The sequence below is a fragment of the Bos javanicus genome, chromosome 13 (assembly GCF_032452875.1).
Source record: "Bos javanicus breed banteng chromosome 13, ARS-OSU_banteng_1.0, whole genome shotgun sequence".
Taxonomy (NCBI): domain Eukaryota; kingdom Metazoa; phylum Chordata; class Mammalia; order Artiodactyla; family Bovidae; genus Bos; species Bos javanicus.
This window is the reverse complement of record NC_083880.1, coordinates 75,141,600-75,161,405: the sequence shown is the minus strand read 5'-3', so window position 1 is coordinate 75,161,405 and position 19,806 is coordinate 75,141,600. Positions and strand designations below refer to the sequence as shown.

The 19,806-nt window shown below is 42.1% G+C and overlaps 1 long non-coding RNA gene across 2 annotated transcripts in view; it reads left to right on the top strand.

The window, feature by feature from the left end:
• Nucleotides 1-968: 968 nt before the first annotated feature.
• The window catches only part of LOC133259836 (uncharacterized), a 73,612-nt gene continuing 54,774 nt past the window's right edge, over nt 969-19,806 (top strand). For both annotated transcript variants that reach the window (XR_009740529.1, XR_009740528.1), the window contains exons 1-2: nt 969-1,525; nt 4,141-4,227. This is a non-coding gene — a long non-coding RNA (uncharacterized LOC133259836). The remainder of the gene's footprint in view (nt 1,526-4,140; nt 4,228-19,806) is intronic.

Here is a 19,806-nt window from a genome sequence, read left to right as displayed (position 1 = left end):
GATGTCTCATTCAGTCCACCCAACCAGGCTATGAAGTTGGCATTACCGCACCTTTAGGAGCACATTTTATAACTTCGTTTACAGAGAGCTAAAGGGATTTATTCCCTGGTAAATGAGTAAATTTTAAAACTGTTTAAAAATCTGTTTTAGTGAAGTCTGTTTTACTCCCAGTCTCATTGTGGGGCTTTCTTTGTGGGGCTTTCCAGGTGGCACTGGTGGTAAAGAACGCACCTGCCAATGCAGGAGATGCAGGCTCAATCCCTGGGTCAGGAAGATCCCCTGCAGGAGGGCATGGCAACCCACTCCAGTATTCTTGCCTAGAGAATCCCGTGGACAGAGGAGCCTGGCAGGAGTCCATGGGGTGGTAAAGAGTCGGACATGACTGAAGCAACCTAGCACACATGCATGATCTCTGTAATATATATTCCCCCCTGCCTACCCTCATTGGTTTTTTTTTTCTGGCATGATGACTTGCCTTCTGTGTGCCCTAGGAAGCAATTATACTATGTATTTTGATAATCACAGCATTGGACCTATTTTCCTTAGGTAACAAGGTATAATTGAGGCTTATAGGCTCGTTCTGCCTCCTGCAGCTTTTTTCACTCTGCAGTCTTAATTGGACTTTAGAAAAGTTCCAGCTCACCAGGCACTTCAACACTGGGAGTCCAAATGCAGAGTCCAGCTGACAGAAATGCGGCTGCTATGCCCACGTAGAAACAAAACCATCCCAGTGAAGGAAAAAGCAGGAGGCCCCAAGGACAGAAATCACACCCGGAAAAGCATATTTCTAAACTGAAACCTCTCCCTAGGATTTTAAGGCAGAAACAGAAGAATCCCTGAAAGAAGAGTTTGGGGGCCAGAATTTTCCTCTCCAGGGTGAGCAAAACCTGGGTGATCACACCATATTCGAAGACCATTGAATGATCATTGTGATTCATGAAAGCCTCAGTTCAGCTTTCAGAAGAAAAAATGTGCATTGCAATGGTAGGGGAAAGGAAGGGTGCAGATGTGTTAAAGAGAAAAAGACACTTCGTGAGGATTCATTCCATAGAAAACCATCGCTTACATTTGTTCTTTGGTTGCTAAGTCGCCTCTGACTCTTTTTCTACCCGTGGACTGTAGCCCGCCAGACTCCTCTGTCCATGGGATTTCCCAGGCAAGAATACTGGAGTGGGTTGCCATTTCCTTCTCCAGGGGATCTTCCTGACCCAGGGATCAAACTTGAGTCTCCTGCATTGGCAGGCAGATTCTTTACCGCCAAGCCACCAGGGAAGCAAGCCCACTACTTACATTTTCTCAGTATAAAAAGTTCTACATGATCATTTCAGAATTCTGACAAGTGGATATTCCCTCACTGTGTTATTTCCTGTGCTTCTTGGACCAGGTGGATCAAAGGGCCATTTTCTTGGTAAATAATAGTAAGAGCTGCTGTGTTAGCTGTCTCATGATTCCATTCTTCATTCTTTCTTATCAGCTTTGATGTCATCATTCTTGGTTCTCTTCTTCGAAGATGAACAAATCCCAGGTAAGTTGTTTAGGGATTTACTTCCCACATTTTGGAGTGGACCTCAAGAGGTTTGAGGAATGGAGTTGGTCATGGATAGATCATGCCTGCTTGATGATGCTGCCTCCATAAAAATCCCAACAGAATGGGGTTTGGAGAGCTTCCAAGTGGAGTTGCTGGGTGAATGACAGGCCCAGAAACCCCAGGCCCCTTCCCACGTACCTTGCCCTACACATCTCTTCCATCTGAATGTTTGTCCGTATCCCTAATTTCCTTTTACAATAAGCTGTTCACCTGAGTTGCTCTAGCAACTTGCTCAAGCAAGTTCTGTGAATTGCTCAAACTCTAGCAGGGAGTGGGGTACGGTCAGAGGAACTTCTGATTTAGAGCCAACCTACCAAAGCAGGTGACCACCTAAACTTGGGATTTGAAGTTAGGGATGAGGGGCAGTCTTTTGGGACTTGGGCCCTTAACCTTAGTCTGACACAATCCTCAGGTAGTCAGAATTGGGTTGAATTATGACCCCCAAGCAATATCACAGAATGGCTTGGTGTGGGAAACCCCCCCACATATCTGGTGCAAGGAGTGTCAGTGTGGTGGTAGTGTAAGAGTAAAGGAGAACACAGGAGAACTGAGTTTTTCCTGCACGCGGGGGTTAAGACTTAGTGTATCTTTCGTCGGGGGCCAGGGGGTAGCTCACGTCAACACCCTGTTGGATTCTGTCCTCAAATGTGTGACCGTGAAAACTCAATTTAAATAAGGAATTCACTATTAAAAGCAAAAAGAAAAAGTTGTACACACTAAGTTAGTGTTTAGATGACATTTTAAATCTCCATACAAGCATTTCTAGCTCTCTCTCCATTTATCATACCAACAACTCTTATTATTTTCTTAAACAGAAATATCTTATGTGGTTTTAATGTTAAAATCCAATAGGAAATTTTTTCAGCTGAAACTTTCCAATGGGAATGTCTTGAATGGCCTAACTTTTGCATAATGGCTATTTCCTGTTTTTATTTTCTAACTTTTTCCTTTTTCATGTAATTAGAGACTTAGGATTTATAGTGGTTATTCCCAGGAATCATGGCAACAGATATAAAAAAAAAGTTGCCATTTCCCTCTCCAGGGATCGAACCAGGGTCTCCCACATTGCAGGCAGATGCTTTAACCTCTGAGCCACCAGGAAAGCCCTGCCCCCTCAACAAAAAGACATTTATTGGAATCTAGGTTTCTATTGAGTCTGTTAGCAAATTTGGAATACTAGACTTTTTAGAACAAGCTGTTCTGTTAAGCTTTTTTCTTTCTTCCTTATAATATAGACTCCAGAGTTAAGAGCCATGTTGGAAATTCTTAATATATTTTAAACACATAGAATAGTTTCCATTTAGTTTGACTCTAAACCAGAATTTTAAAGACCAAAGGAGTAACTGCCCCATTTTTCCCTCCTTACCCCAGTAACCATTTTACATTTTCATAATTGCATTGATCACATTTATTTTATACTCATCTTTTAAACTTATTCAGTTGCATTTTCATTGTATATATAACTCAACAGACACATAATTTTATAGGTTATTTGCAAAAAGTGAGCTTATGTCCATAACCTTTCTTAGAGATTTAAAAAAAAGCACATAAGGAATGAACATGGGATGAGGAGCTGCCTCCAATGATTACACAACAATTTAGCCATGTGGCAGCCACTATAATACTCTAATATCTGGGAAAGCAGAGGTCAGAAAGATGAGAGAACGACCCACAAAGAAGAAACTGAATGTTTTCCATCAATTTCTATGGCTTGAGACCAGTCCTAAAGAGACGTGTTCAACTACGCCCAACCCCACTTGACTGAACAGGGCTAAGCTGCCACCAATGATTATGGGAACTGATTCAGAAAAGTGTAGATTTCTGACACAAGACTTGAATGTATACAACATTTCCCACCAGTGTTAGCAGGCCCTAGAAAACTTGTGACTTATTTATCAGGGAACACAGGAAATCAACTTATTTTGAATAACACTACTATGGATTCTCTAAGTCCTGAATCTAAGTCATAGAATTGTTGCCATCTCTCCGTCTCCTCTTGGTTCTCTGGATACATTCAATAATGGTGCCAACTGCTCCAGGAAGCTGGATGTCTATGAATTCTATCCGTCTAGACAAGGAGCAGAAACATTGTCTTGTAGCCCAGTGACCCACCACCTTTAAATTTCTCGTGTCTTCCCTTTTAACTTGACCCACCTTTTGTTTTCATTGTCCACTGGCAACGTTTCTTCTTCTCTGAAGTTTTAATTCCAAAGAAATGGCTTTTGTGGTCCTGACTTACGCCTAGATCAGAGTTGTATCCCCTCCACACAAAATAGAGAGCCACCTCTGTTAAAACTAGGATTTTACTCATCCAGTGAAAATACATAATGAACAGTCAGCAAAGTGAGTCTGTTCTTTTTACTCCACCCTCAAGCTGCCTGTGAGTCTACTTCCCATCATAGGAACTGCCGTTTTCAGGTTCAAATTTTGCTTGGGCACGTTTAGCTGCTTTTGCTCAAAGAACTGAGTCAGTGAAATACAGAAAATATGTCTCTGATCGCATCTCCCCGTTTCTTCAACTTGTATTTAAATTTCTAAAATATTCCACACAGGATGAATTCATGCAGAAGAATTGGACTTTGGCTAACACCCTTTCCACGTTGATCTCTTTGGTTTAGATTTTCGATTTCTAGTAAAAGGTAAGTGATTTCTAAATGCCTCCCTGCCTCTTCTACAGTCAGGGTTTCTTTTTATCATGAGTTTGCAGATGACGAGACAGTTTCGAATTTAGACTGAACGCTTTTCCACATTGATCACATACAAAGGGCTTCTCTCCAGTATGGATTTTCATGTGCTTACTAAGATTTGAACTATGGTTAAAAGCCTTTTGACATTCACTACATTTATAAGGTTTCTCTTCAGTATGAATTTTTTTATGTCGGTTAAGGTCAGAGTAATAGCGAAAGGTCTTTTCACATCCGTCGCATGAAAAGGGCGTCTCTGGCCTCTCTTCAGAATGACTTTTCTGGTGTCTAATAACATTTGACTGATGTTTAAAGGTTTTTTCACAAACATTACACTTGTAGGGTCTCTCTCCAGTATGGGTTCTTAGATGTCGCGTTAGATCTGAAAAACGGACAAAGGTCTTTTTACAATTATCACAGCTGTAAAGTTTCTCCCCAGTGTGGATTTGTTTATGACGCTTAAGATCTACGAGCTGGGTAAAGGTCTTCTCACATTCATTACATGAAAAGGGCTTCTCTCCAGTATGAATTTTCTGATGTTTGTTAAGATTCGATTGGCTTTTAAAGGATTTTTCACAATCATTACATTTGTAGGGTCTCTCTCCAGAGTGAACTCTTTGATGTAAGAGAAACTGTGAATATGGGTTGAAGTCCTTTTTGCAGTGATTACATGTGTAATATTTCTTTCTAGTATGAGTTTTTTGGTGTTGAATTTTTTCTGAGAAACTGTGAAAGGCCCTTCCACAAAACCTACAGACAAAGAGTTTCTTTTGTGTGGGAGTTCTTTGATGCTGAGTCAGCTGTGGTCTCTGGCCAGCATGAAATTTCTGATGAGTAATCAGGGATGAAAGAAACCGGAAGGCCCTCTGACACACGTCACACTTGTGTGGTTTCAGTCCGCTGTGTGTGCTCTGATGTTGAATGAACTTTGAAGCTCTGTTAAAGGTTTTGCCACACTGGTCACATTCAAGGTGTGTATCCAGAGTATCGATTCTTTGGCACCTTGGAAACGATGCTCGATGCCTGAAGGCCTTTGTCTCTTCATCATCTCCGGGGGCTTTCTCTACCTGGTGAATTCGCTGGTGTTCAGCAAGTTGCGAGCTACAACTAAACGCCATGCTGCAGTCGTCACATTCATAACACTGGACAAAAACAGAAAGTTCTCGATATTTTGCTTGGTGAGGGTTCTGCCTGAAGGTACTCACAGATTCATAAAGGGCATGATAATCCACCAATGCTGGTTGACATGCTAGTGGGAAGACAGCGGGAGAAAAATAAAATTAAAGCCAGGCATCACAGCAAACGAGACTGCTAGTGGTGGAGCGGGGACAGAAGGGTTCAGTAACTGGGGACTCGAGAGGAGAGGGACGAGAGGCTGGAGTTTACCAGGAGAGGAATGAGAGAGAAGTGTTCTCCAAGTACAAGATAGTTTAAGTGATCAACATATATCCAATGAAAAGTTTCTTTAAACTTTAAATACTTCTTTAAAAAAAAAAAAGAAATACTTCTTTTTGTAACTGAAAAATGATTTGTTGCCACTGTAATCACCAAACCAGCAACGTTTAAAGACTCTAAAAGCAGCCACAGGAGATTCTAAGCAAGGATTAAAGTTTTACTTTCATTAAGGTCCTTTAAAATTTCTCTCTAGAGATACAGCAATTTGTGAAAGTAATTAGACTTTAAATACTTTCCTTTGAGCAACAAACTGGGGGAGGGTCTCTCTGTGAGAACATCTTCCAACATTGTTGGAAACCTTGTTGGAGAACCCGGAGGGAAAAGGACTGAAGAAATAGAGTATGTAACGCAAAAGTTAGAACAGTCAGGATTCAAAGAAAAGTATTACCATCCATTAATATAAGTCCCCAAAGAGGGATAAAAATGTTAGAAGATTTGCCAACTTCAAATGGCTTAATATACGGGCAACTAGAATCTCTGAAAAGAGATGAGAAATGGAGAAAGAAGGACCAGAGAGAAAAATACTTAAAGAAATAATGGCCAAAAAATTTCCAAGCCCAGTGAACACTTATAAACCCACAGATCCAAGAAGTCCAGTGAAGTCAAGCATAGCAAACATAAGGAGAATCACACCAAGACATCATTGTCAAACTGCTCAAAGTCAGTGATGCAGAGAAAACTGTAGAATCAGCCAGAGGGGGAAAAAGATGCTGTACATGTACATCAGATTCTTCACTGGAACACTGCAAACAAAAAAAAAAAAAAAAGGAGAATCTTTAATGTATTAAAAGAAAAAAAAAATCTGTTGACCAGAGTTCATGCCCAGCAAAACCCTTTCAAAAATGAAAGCAAAAAAAAAAAAAAAAAGACATTTTCTCTCATATGAAATTTGGATTTAACCAAAGGAATGAAAAAAAATCAGAGACCATACCTATATGCTAAATATGTAAGGTTGTTTAATAATGATAAAGAGGTCAGTTAATCTGAAGCATAGCAATCTTAAATGTTTATGCACTTACAGACTTGGTATTTGTATTCTATTGAGTTTTTTTCCTTATTGAGAAAGTTTATTTGACTGAATTAATAACACTTGTATAAACTTAGTTGTGTTTCAAGCAGTTCTTTTAAAAACATGGTCTTTTCCCATATCATTCATAAATAAGTAATCATTATAAAACACTGCACACAATTTAAACTATTATAGCCACTTAATTTAGTTCATAAAACAATTCACTTTTGCGCACATCTATTAGGTCATGTATATTTGTTATGGTCATAATTGTTATTTATGAGACTTTGAATATTGGCCTTTGCTGTGTTATGTTGAATAGTTTTAATAAAAGAACCAAAGCAGGAGGAGGCTCAGTTTTAAAGTAAAAAGTAAAAGTCTTAAAACACAGTACAAATATCAGTGGAAGAATCCATTCCATGGATAGGTAACTGATTTTAGACAAAAGAACCAATGGGAATACCTCCTAAGTATGAATGAATACTCCCTAGGAAACTAATAGGAAGAGTATGGTACTAACACAGAACAGACACATACATTAATGGAATAAAAGAACAAGTTCAGAAGATGACTTATCTGTATAGATATCTTATATGTCCCTGGAGAAGGAAAAGGCAGCCCACTCCAGTATTTCTGCCTGAAAAATCCCATGGACAGAGGTGCCTGGCGAACAACAGTCCATGGAGTTGCAAAGAGTTGGACACGACTGAGCAGGTTAGCAGCAGCCTTATATGTGATAAGGATGGCATCACAAGTCAGTGAGGACAGGATAGATGACCTGGTAGATAGTGTCATAAAAACTGGCTCACTATCCAGGAAAAAAATGGGGCTGATTGATTTCTTACACTGTGTACAAAAATCTCTCTCTCAAAACCAGAGAGGTTAAAGATGTAAGTATGAATTTTAAGCCTCAAAAGTTAACAAGGGGCTTCTCCAGTGGCTCAGTGGTAAAAGAATCTGCCTGCAATGTAGGAGTTGCAGGTTCGATCCTTGGTTTGGGAAGATCCCCTGGAGGAGGGCATGACAACCCACTCCGGTATTCTTGCCTGGAGAATCCTGTGGACAGAGGAGACTGGCAGGCTATAGTCCACGGGGTCACAAAGAGTCAGACATGACTGAAGCCACTGAGCACGCACGCAAAGCTAACACGAAACTATGTGAGTTACCTAGGATGGAATGGGCTTCTTAAACAACGACAAAAAGATATTAAGTAAAAGCTACCTCAAAAATGTGAAAGATGCGATTACATCAAAATGAAGGATTTCTGGTCAAGAAAAGCTTCAGAATCAAGAGGCAAATGACAGATTGGTGGAAGTTTTCATATGTCTTAAACCAAGCAAAAATTATCTAGAACATAAAAGAAAATTCAATTTCCAACAAAGAAAAGAGAAAACCATTAGAAATGGGCAAAGAGGCAATTCAGAAAAGCTGAATACTGAGTGGATAGCAAGAATATCATGGGAGTTTCATCTTACTATTAGAGAAAGTAGAATTAAAGAAAGGAGGTAACTTTACTATCAAAATAGAACAATTAAAATGCAGATTATTACCAGGCATTGGTAAGATGCAGGAAGAGGACCTTGTACAATTAACAGATGTTAATGCTTGTACAATTAACAGATGTCCAGAAAAAAATCTGAGAATATTTGTGAAATTGTTTAGAGATGCCCTGTGACCCAGAGAAATTATTACACAGGTTCTTAAAGGAACATATGAGATTTTGATCAGAATGAGTTGGAGAGATTTAGCCACTGTTAAGGAAAACTTAACACTGTTAAACGTGTGTATTGAACATGTAAAGATCTCAAAGATAACTGGAATGATAAGTTTTACAGCATGCCATTTAAATTAAAATGCCATATATAAAACAGTGATGTGTATTTTATTAAAAAGGTGTGCATATTTTTTATAAAATATGCATAGAAAACAACATAGAAAAGATATTAAACTGGTTGTCATGGGACAGGAAGATTAATGAAATCATAGGCTACAGATGAAGGGAACACAAAAGAATGGATTCTCATATAATATAATTCTCAGTAATCAACAGTGATTATTGACTATAAACTGAACAATATGATTGGCTCCGTTCTCTGTACCTGAAACTTCTAGCCCTCCTGTCACTTTGCCAGACAAAGGATAAAGACCAACATGTTAATGGAATGGAGGTGAAAGTTCAAAAGATGACTCATCTGCACAGATAATCTGGGGGTAGGAGAGAAGTTGGGGGTCAGCCTACTAAGTTTTTAAAAACAAAGAGAGCCCAGGATTACTTGGAATTCTAGTGAACAGTTCTTATAAAAACCTTTTAATTTCTTCCTGGATTACAGGCTCACTTTCCAAAATGCCTACAGCTTATAAGCATTTAGTATTTTTTGAAGCATTTAGTAACTTACTCCAGAGAAGGCAATGGCACCCACTCCAGTACTCTTGCCTGGAAAATCCCATGGACGGAGGAGCCTGGTAGACTCCGGTCCATGGGGTCGCTAAGAGTTGGGCACGACTGAGCGACTTCACTTTTCACTTTCATGCATTGGAGAAGGAAATGGCAACCCACTCCAATATTCTTGCCTGGAGAATCCCAGGGACAGAGGAGCCTAGTGGGCTGCCATCTATGGGGTCACACAGAGTTGGACATGACTGAAGTGACTTAGCAGCAGCAGCAGCAGTAACTTACTCAGCTCTAAGGATGTCCAAAGCCCAGATCACCATCTGGGCAAACTTAACTTTTTGTCCCTTGACTTTCAGAGGTCTGTTAGTGAGCTATGCTCTCTATTATACACTGAAATTTAGAGTTTCTCTGAAATTTCTGGGTCATCTTGCATTCTGGCAATTTCTACTTTCTATTTGTGATGGGCTTGTCATTTCTCTCCAATTAGATGGTAAACTTGATTACTTTTTTCATGGGTTATTCAGTGTCTAATTAACTTTTTATCTGAATATAGAGAGAAGACAATCTCCCTAACTCTTTCTTAGGAAAAAAAGTGGGGGAGCTTTTCAGGACACTCTTCTGAGCCCATCCATTCTAATCACTGATAAATTATTTGACCAGTTCAGCTATTCATACTTCTGTCCCTTCGTGGGGTCATTTAAGTTTCAAAATTTTACCAGCACACCATTTAGTATCCTAAGACTAGAGATACAACAAGGCAGGTACAGGGAGAGGAACGAATGTGGGGTAAAATAGGATTTCTTTGGGGAGCTCGCTTCTCGTCACCTTGGGGATCCAGATCACTCTGACCAGTTGGGGTATGAGTGGGGACAGCCTCCACATGTTTGTTCCTTGTCAATTACCTGGGCATGGAGCACTCGTCACCTCTTTCTCCAGCATCCGGGGCTCCTTCCCTTGCCTCAAAGAGGACATCACTTCTGCTTTGTAAGCCCAGCGTCCTAAGAAAAATAAATGATCTTCACCATGCTGAAGTAATTACAGAAGTCCGACCTAGACTTCTAATGAGATTCATTATCACCTCAAAACTCTTTCAGGAGCTGGTTTTTTTTTTTTTAGGTTTTTTCTTTTTTCCTTTTTTTTTTTTTTTTAGGTATTTCTTAGGCAGACACTAGCCTAAGAGACATGATGTTTTTTTAAAAAGTGTGATGGTTTGGAAGACGATGGAGAATATGAAGAATCCATCATCACCAAATGATAATGCCCTCTCCTATCGTCACACAGCACCAGTACTTTACTGAGGAACATCGAGTTGAATTCAACCAAGTGTTTCTAGGGCCTTTGCAGATATTCCCATGGAAGGAAAAATTCCACCTTGGGCAATTGTAAACTAACTAGGAAAGATCTTCTTACCCAATGACACAAGGTGATCACAGGTATCCAGCATCACATCCCGATACAGTTCTCTCTTTTCAGGGCTCAGATGAGCCCACTGGTCCGGAGAAAAGACCACAGCCACGTCTCTAAACTTCACTGACTCCTGAAATAACAGTTGATACTATATAAGTATACATGCTTCTGTGTGGCCCTTGGTAGACAACTTTCAAGTTTTCCATAACAGGGAGGTAGGCAGAACAAGGAATGAACACACACAACAGAAACTGTAAGAAATAAACTTTGTCCTTAGAGAGTTTGGAGGGCAAAATTATCTATCCTCGTGGAAAAGTAACAGCTAAAGAAACATGCCTTTGGTGTATGTGTTTGGCTGAGGAGTCAGTGGTGTGAAGCTACCATCTGTGGGATTATGACTGCAGGCCTCCAAGTCAGAGTCCCAGGCAGGTGGGATGATAAGGACAATGTCCTGACTGTTGGACTAGGACATCAGTCTGTTCCTGAAACACCACTCTATTTGAGTTTCAAGCCTGCCAGACTTCAGACCTGGAACTTACACCATCAGCTTTCCCCATCTCCGGTTGACTGCAGATCTTGGGACTCCTCTGCCTTTGTAATCACATTATTCTCAGCCTTATCATAAATCATTATATTTATTTAGATAGACAATTTGGAGATCCTGATGGTTCTGTTTCTCCAGAGGACCCTGATTAATACAATCACTTGATCAGTGTCAGAGAGTGTGGACTGATAAGGACTGAGATTATATGGGCCAAAGCATCAAGGCAGACCTTCAAAAATGAAGTCAGCTTGCTGCTCCTGCTGCTAAGTCATGTCAGTTGTGTCTGACTCTGTGCGACCCCATAGACGGCAGCCTACCAGGCTCTGCCGTCCCTGGGATTCTCCAAGTAAGAACACTGGAGTGGGTTGCCATTTCCTTCTCCAATGCATGAAAGTGAAAAGTGAAAGGGAAGTCGCTCAGTTGTGTCTGACTCTTTGTGACCACATGGACAGCAGCCCACCAGGCTCCTCCGTCCATGGGATTCTCCAGGCAAGAGTACTGGAGTGGGGTGCCATTGCCTTCTCCGGAAGTCAGCTTGACCTGTACTTTACATGAAAGAACCGACACCTTTGGTTATACCCATGATGGAGTGATGTGAGAATTGGATGTGAGAGTACAGATGTGAGAGTTGGACCATAAAGAAGACTGAGCACTGAAGAATTGATGCTTTCAAATTGTGGTGTTAGAGAAGACTAGAAGACTCTTGAGAGTCCCTTGGACAGCAAGAAGATCAAACCAGTCCATCCTAAAGGAAATCAATCCTGAATTTTCATTGGAAGGACTAATGCTGAGGCTCCAATACTTTGGCCACCTGATGTGAAGAACCAGCTCATTAGAAAAGACCCTGATGCTGGGAAAGATTGAAGGCAGGAGGAGAAGGGGATGACAGGGGACAAGATGGTTGGATGGCATCACTGATTCAATGGACATGAGTTTGAGCAAACTCCAGGAGATGGTGAAGGACAGGGAAGCCTGGCGTGCTGTAGTCCACGGGGTTGCAGAGTCAGACAAGACTTTAGTGACTGGACAACAGCAACAATGATAGAGTAGTTGCTTTAGTTACCCTCTTACTGTGAAAGAGCAGGAGAAGCTAGATAAATAAACGTACCTTACTTTTACATACTGGAAAGCAACGTATTCAAGGGCTGTGATCCTTGACAGAGGAAAAGCACGTATCATCCTGACATTCTCTTTGATGGCGTTTCTAGAGCCACAGGGCAAGGACATAGAACCCAAGTAGAGAGCAGTGACCTTGCTGGATGGAGGGATTGGATACCAGAGTTTGGACCTTTCAACACAACTGGGCTTGGAGGGCAGGGTGCTAGACAGGGAGCCTTAAACACTAATATGAAAATTTCCCTTGGGTCCATAGCTGACCACAGAGCCAAACTTGTGAGAACAGCTGCTGGGATACTGAGTCAAACAGAAGTTTTGAAGGTCACGTGGTGCTGGTAAGAATGTGGGATTCCAGCCAGAGTGGAAAGTGGAGTAACGGGGCATTTGGTTGAGGCCGTGTTCTATACCCAATGAAGATATCCTTTGAAAATGAAGGCAGATATAAACACATCAATTTGGACTTGAAAATTGAATAACCAGGGACTTCCCTGGTGGTACAGTGGCTGAAACTCCCAGGTTCCAATGCAAGGTGCCCGGGATCCATCCCTGGTCAGGGTACTTGACCCCGTATGCTGCAACTAAGAATTCACACGCTGCAGCTAAAAAAGACCCTGCATGCCACGACTAAGACCCAGCACAGCCAAATACATGAATGCTTTTTAAAAAGCAAAAAGGAAATTGAACAATGAATGACCATAACAGAAAGAAATTCTCTCCCAGAAGAATCCTTGTTAGTTTTTTGTGTCGGGCTGTTATGCATTCATGTGTGCATGCTCAGTCTCCCAGTCATGTCCAACTCTTTTGCGACGCCATGGACTATAACCTGCCAGGTTCTCCATCCATGGGATTCTGCAGGCAAGAATACTGGAGTGGGTTGCCATTTCCTCCTCCAGGGGATCTTCCTGACCCAGGAATCAAACTCGCATCTCCTGCAGCTCTGCATTGACAGGCGGTTCTTTACCACTGAGCCACTTGTGCATTTATAGTGCACACAAAACGATAGGCTTCCCTCGTATCTCAGATGGTAAAGAATCTGTGCACTGCAGGAGACCTGGGTTTGATCTCTGGGTCGGGAAGATCCTGGAGAAGGAAATGGCAACCCACTCCAGTATTCTTGCCTGGACAATCCTATGGACAGAGGAGCTGGGCGGGCTACAGTCAATGGGGTCACGAAGAGTCAGACACGACTTAGTGACTAAACCACCACCGAAAACGATACATGGAAGTCCTGACCCCCAAGACCTCAGAATGTGACCTTACTTGAAAATAGGGTTTTTGCCGAAGTCATCAGGTTAAAACGAGCTTCAGGTGGGCCTTAATCCAATGGTTTAGGAAGGGGAAATCTGGATACAGTGGCAGACATGTGCTGAGGGACCACTGTGTGAGGAGACCCAGGGAGAAGACAATTAGAGGATAAAGGCAGAGACCGCAGTGAGGCACCCACAAGCCAAGGAATGCCCAGGACAGCCAGCATCCACCAGAAGCCAGGGGAGAGACCTGCAACAGACTCCATTATGGCTCCAAACAAACAAGGGTTATTAGGCCGGTAAATTGGTATTTAGGAAGGAATTCAGAAGTAAGCGATTGATTCACCTGTGATATCGCCTTTAGAAATGAAAGAACCATGTTTCCTCCTCCTCCTCCTTCCATTCTCAGGGCAAAACACTCCAGAGAGGTCACACCTTAAAACTGAGAGCAGAAGTACGTGAGACTGAAGGTCCAAACCCCCATCTCCACCCCAAATCCCAACCACCTCAACCACATACACAGAGGAAGCCAGGAATGCAGGACAGCCTCCCAGCCTCAGCCTGACACATCGCCTCCTCTCCTGGGCTCCACAAGGAGCCCACATGTGAGCCTGTGGCAGCTGGAACTGCAGCTGTATGGGGTCTGTGCCCATGTGCCAGAGCATGCTGCTGTTTCCCAGGTGTGCAGTGCACAAAACGTTCTCTGCTTCCCAGTGGGACAGAGCACGAACTCACCATCCCAGACAGACCAGCTCCAGCACAGCCAGCAAGCCCGTCATGCACCTAGGGCCTGCTTATATAGAGCCCAGCTCATCACACCCAGAACCTTCTCATTTCCCAATCAAGGCCCGTCATCGCCTGCAGGACTCTCAGCCCTTCTGATCTTGAGTATATTAGACACAGGAAGGATTAGGGGATGTGGTGTGTAGGTCAAGATTTAGGCTGGAAATTCCCTACTGGTCTTATTCACCCCCCTACCATGTTCCCCCACTGTGTCATGTAACATACCCTCTGGTTGATTCTCTTTCTGCTTGAATCTCTGAGATGAGGGGGGCATCTCACCTGGTGCCCCTGCCCCACATGAGGTAGCTGCATGGAGGAGGAGAGACAGTTACCTGCTTTCGGTAGGAAGAAGGTATCTGATAGCACCTCTTCTTCCCCATGGCCCATCATCGGTAGCAGGCACGGGAGAATCCCATGTGCCACTTGCCCCAGACAGGGGCTGGGAATGATGCAGGGTGTGGTCCACAGGATAATGACCATCACCACCACTGTGGCAAGAGGACCACATCCTGATTCCCAGAACCTATATTACCTAATGTGGCAAAAGGGACTTTGCGGGTGTGATTAAGCACAAGGACTGCACCCAGCCCTGAGGTGCTTCCCTGCTCCTTCACTTCTTATCTGGCCCTCATGCAGGGAACGCTTGATTCACAGGCACAAGAGGAGGGAAGAGGAAGAACACATGGGGAGAGGATGTGTCTGAGAGCATCTTTGAGATCAGAACCTTGTTTCTCAATCAACTGATAATCTCACAAGAGTCTGTTTTAAGAATGAGGATGTGGGGACTAGTCTGTTTTAAGAATGAGTGTGGGGACTTCCCTGATGGTCCAGCGGTTAAGACTCCACTCTGCCAATGCAGAGAGTGCAGGTTCTGTCCCGGGCTGGGGAACTAAGATCCCACATGCTTCGAGGCAAGGCCAAAAGACTTAACAATGAAAACAAAAGTACAATAAAAATTTGCTCATTAAAAAAAAAGAACCAAAATGTGAAACTACCTTGGAGTGATATGAATATGTTTCCTGCCGTTATTTGTGGCTGAGCAAATACAGTTGGTTAGACAGAAAGTAAGGGCTTCTCTTACTCAGACAATAAAGAATCTGCCTGCAATGCAGGAGACCCAGGTTCGATCCCTGAGTTGGGAAGATCCCCTGGAGAAGGGAAATGGCTGCCCACTCCAATATTCTTGCCTGTTATTCTGCCCACTCCAAAAGAGCCTGATGGGCTACAGTCCATGGGGTCACAAAGAGTCACACAACTGAGCAACTAACACTTTCATCAGTTCAGTTCAGTCACTTAGTCATGTCCAGCTCTTTGTGACCCCATGGACTGCAGCACACCAGGCTTCCCTGTCCATCGCCAACTCAAACTCATGTCCATTGAGTTGGTGATGCCATCCAACCATCTCATCTTCTGTTGTCCCCTTCTCCTCCTCCCTTCAATCTTTCCCAACATCAGGGTGTTTTCCAATGAGTCAGTTCTTCACATCAGGTGGCCAAAGTGTTGGAGCTTCAGCTTCAGCATCAGTCCTTCCAGTGAATATTCAGGACTGATTTCCCTTAGGATTGACTGGTTTGATCTTCTGCAGACAAAGGGACTCTCAAGAGTCTTCTCCAACACAATTCAAAACCATCAATTCTTCAGCATTCAGCTTTCTTTATAGTCCGACTCTCACATCCATATATGACTACTGGAAAAACCATAGCTTTGACCAGACAGATCTTTGTTGGCAAAGTACCATCTCTGCTTTTTAATATGCTGTCTAGGTTGGTCATAGCTTTTCTTCCAAGGAGCAAGCATCTTTTATTTTCATGGCTTCAGTCACCATCTGCAGTGATTTTGGAGCCTATGAAAATAAAGTCTCTCACTGTTTCCATTTTCCCCCCCATCTATTTGCCATGAAGTGATGGGACCAGATGCCATGATCTTAGTTTTTTGAATGTTGAGTTTTAAGCCAGCTTTTTCACTCTCCTCTTTCACTTTTATCAAGAGACTCTTCAGTTCCTCTTTGCTTTCTGCTGTAAGGATGGTGTCATCTGCATATGTGGGGTTATTGATATTTCTCCCGGTAGTCTTGATTCCAGCTTGTGCTTGCAAGTAAAGATGGTGAACCTTTTATGTAGCCTGTGGCCATTTTAGCCAGCTACGGAAAGATACTGAGAACATAGCCCATGCTAAGTCACTCTATACTCATGATCGCATTCCCTGACACAGTCACCTTCTAAAGAAATCACTATTCTTATTTTGGAGACAAATGGGAGGATTCAAGAAATAAGCTATTTCTTATAAGGTCACACAGCGCTGGGGGGCAGCACAGGGCTTCCCGATCTGGCCAACTTTGGAAGACTGGGCTCTTTGGCACACCCTTAAGTGCCTAATCCTGGGCCAAGTTCGCTTTTCTGAGCCTGTGCCTTCCTCACCTGGACACGTTTGTTCCTTAGCCTGGCTCATCAACCACCAATCCTAGACACCCACTTATTTTTCATTCTTCGTGCTGCACAGTTTTTTAAAAATATATTATTTTCTCTTCCAAGCCTTCATTTATGGACTAGAGACTGTGCCTTTTCTCTTTCTATACAAAACCTTTCATTCCAGTGAACAGTGCTTAATATGCCTTCAATGGACATTATTTTGAGAGTATCCTATCACCTGTCCATTGTACTAGCATGAATTATTTCAGCATCTTGAAATCCTACTGGTGTAGATACAGTTGTTAACTCATTTTAGTGAGAGGAAATCCAAGCTGGTTATTTTTCTATCACACAGCCAGACAGTCTAGTCCCAAATTTCTTTGAACCCAGGGCTGGATATCTTGACAGTTGCCACCAGACACTCTGTCATTGTAATTATAGAGGCAGAAATCATGATCATCTCCTTAATATTCACAATCCTTAAGGGCTTAGGTGCTTTCACCTCTGTTTTCTCTTTATTTTTTAATTAATTTTTATTGGAATGCAGTTGCTTTACAATGTTATATTAGTTTCGACTGTGTTTCTACAGTGAAATGAAGCAGCCACACATATGCTTATGTCCCTTCCCTTTTGGACTTCCTTCCCATTTTGGTCACCGCAGTGCATCGGTAGGTAGAGTTCCCTGCGATGCAGGGTGTTCTGCTTAGCGAGCTACTTTATACATAGTAGTGTGCATGTGTCAATCCCAATCTCCTAATCCATCCCCCCTCCCCTCGGTGTCCATATGTTTGTTCTCTACATCTGTATCTCTGTTTTTACTTTGCAAATAAGCTCATCTTTGCCATTTTTTCTAGATTCCACATATGTGCATTAATGTTAGTTTTTCTCTTTCTGACTTGACTTCAGTGTTGCCTAAGGGTTTGCGGTTTAGGTGATGGTTATGCCGTTCCTAGAGAGAGTGCGTAAAGAGACTGCTCAGATCAAGTTTGAAGTCTGTGATTCTTACAGATGTCCAAGCCACAGATAATGCAGCAGGGACTAGGGCAGAGGCGCAGGAATAGACACAATCAAACATATACTGTAAAATCAGACTTGAGTTGCAAAGACATTCCAGATGCTAGAGTAGGAGAATGCTGGAAAATTGAAGTTGATTCTCAGAATTCTGCCCACCATCCTGCAAAGATATCTCTCTGTAGTTCTTTTGTATCTCATCATCTTGGTCCTGTTGCTTGGAAGCAAGAGCAAGACTAGTCAACTTTTTAAATGAGATGTTGAGAACATATAGGTTAGACGAGATAGTATAGGTCCCCAACTCTTTGTGATAGAAGGTAGCTGTGTTCACCTCTGTACCATCAAGACTCCCAACTCTTTGTGATGGAATTAGAATCTGAATCCATTCTTCCTACAGGCCAGGGCCACTCTGACTAGAGCAACTTTGTTGGAGTTTCATAGCTCCTCAAAAGGGTGACCATAAGTGTCCAATATAAAAGATTAAATGACAAAATTAAAGAAAAGTGGATGTGTGTATAATACTGTTATAATCAGATATTCCAAGATAAATATGTCATTCATGACTATCATTTTTGTATTTAAAACATTGTGTTAAATGTATCAAACATATCCATATGTATAATAAATAATAAACCCATTATTTATAAATGGATATGTTAAAAAGTTTACATACATGAAATTAATAGCATAGGTTAAACATAAAGGATAAGTTAACATAAAGGGTATGTTAAAAGTTAAAAGCATAAAGTGATTTTTACCTGGATTTTCTCAATCATGATGTCTTTGGATGACCAAAATTTCATGAGTGCCTTTTTCTTTACCTCTTAAACAATTAAGTTCAAACAGTTAATTCAGAGGCTGAGACTGGCTTACAGTCAGTAAAAACCCCAAACCAACATGGCAAAGTGGGGACAGGAGGAAAATATGAGTTTTGACTTTTTTTAAATGATGGGCCTATTGCTCGTGTACTGATAGCCTACTTGTGAATGCCAGCTTTTCAGAACAAGTTTCTTTAGTGTTATATTCAGTTTCTTTTGTTTTCTTTCCTGTCATTTGGATTCAGGTGTTGGAGTGGTGGACCAATGGGAGTTTTCTTGGGTCATCACTATACATATGCCATTTAATTTGCAGGATTTTAGGGATCAAAGATGGGGCTTCGCTGGTGGCTCAGCAGTAAAAGAACCCACCTGCCAATGCAGGAGACACAGCTTCGATCTCTGGGTTGGGAAGATCCCCTGAAGAAGGAAATGGTAACCCACTCCAGTAGTCTTGCCTGGGAAATCTCATGGAGAGGAGCCTGGCGGGCTATACAGTCCATGGGGTCACAAAGAGTCAGACACGACTAACTGACTAACAACAGCAAAGGAAACAAAGACGGGAAGCTGTTGTGATACGCATTAGTCTTAAGTCTCTCCTTTGTCTCGTTAACTCAGGAAGTCATGAGTTACCTAGGCCAGTAATGTATCTATCTTCATGACCATGTTTATAATCTCATTTCTGCGTTCTTAGCTATTTCTCAAATATTTTTTAGCCAAGTGCAATTAGTTTCAGCTCCTCTAAGTTGAATTCAAAGTGGAATGGGTCCTGCAGAGGCAAGAGAATTGAGGATCTGTTTCAACTGTGACTTGGAGAATCATGCATGTTACTCTTTAGGCTATCAGTGAATTGGGCATGCAAGGCTCATCTGGAAACCCAAAGCCAAATTTTGGAGATTATGTTTTGTTTGGGTACTCAGTCATGTCCGACTCTTTGCAGCTGCATCAACTGTAGCCCACCAGGCTTCTCTGTCCATGGGATTCTCCAGGCAAGAATACTGGAGTGGGTTGCCGTTTCTTTCTCCAGGGGTTCTTCTTGACCCAGGGATCGAACTCAAATCTCTTGTGTCTCCTGCACTGGCAGGCGGATTCTTTACCACTAGTGCCACCTGGCAAGCCCTTTCTTTGGAAAAGCCATCATAATATCAGAGAGAGGAGTGACAGGGAAGAAACAATAACTTAGGCTCATATTCCCCTGTTGTCTATGCAATACAAACAGGCCTGGGAAACTTATTAAACCATACCCTCTGCCTTAAGCTGGACAGGGGAACTTTGTCATTAATGGTTGAAGGAATTCATCGAGAAATGTGAGATGGATTCTGACTTTGTGTCAGAAATCCACTACAC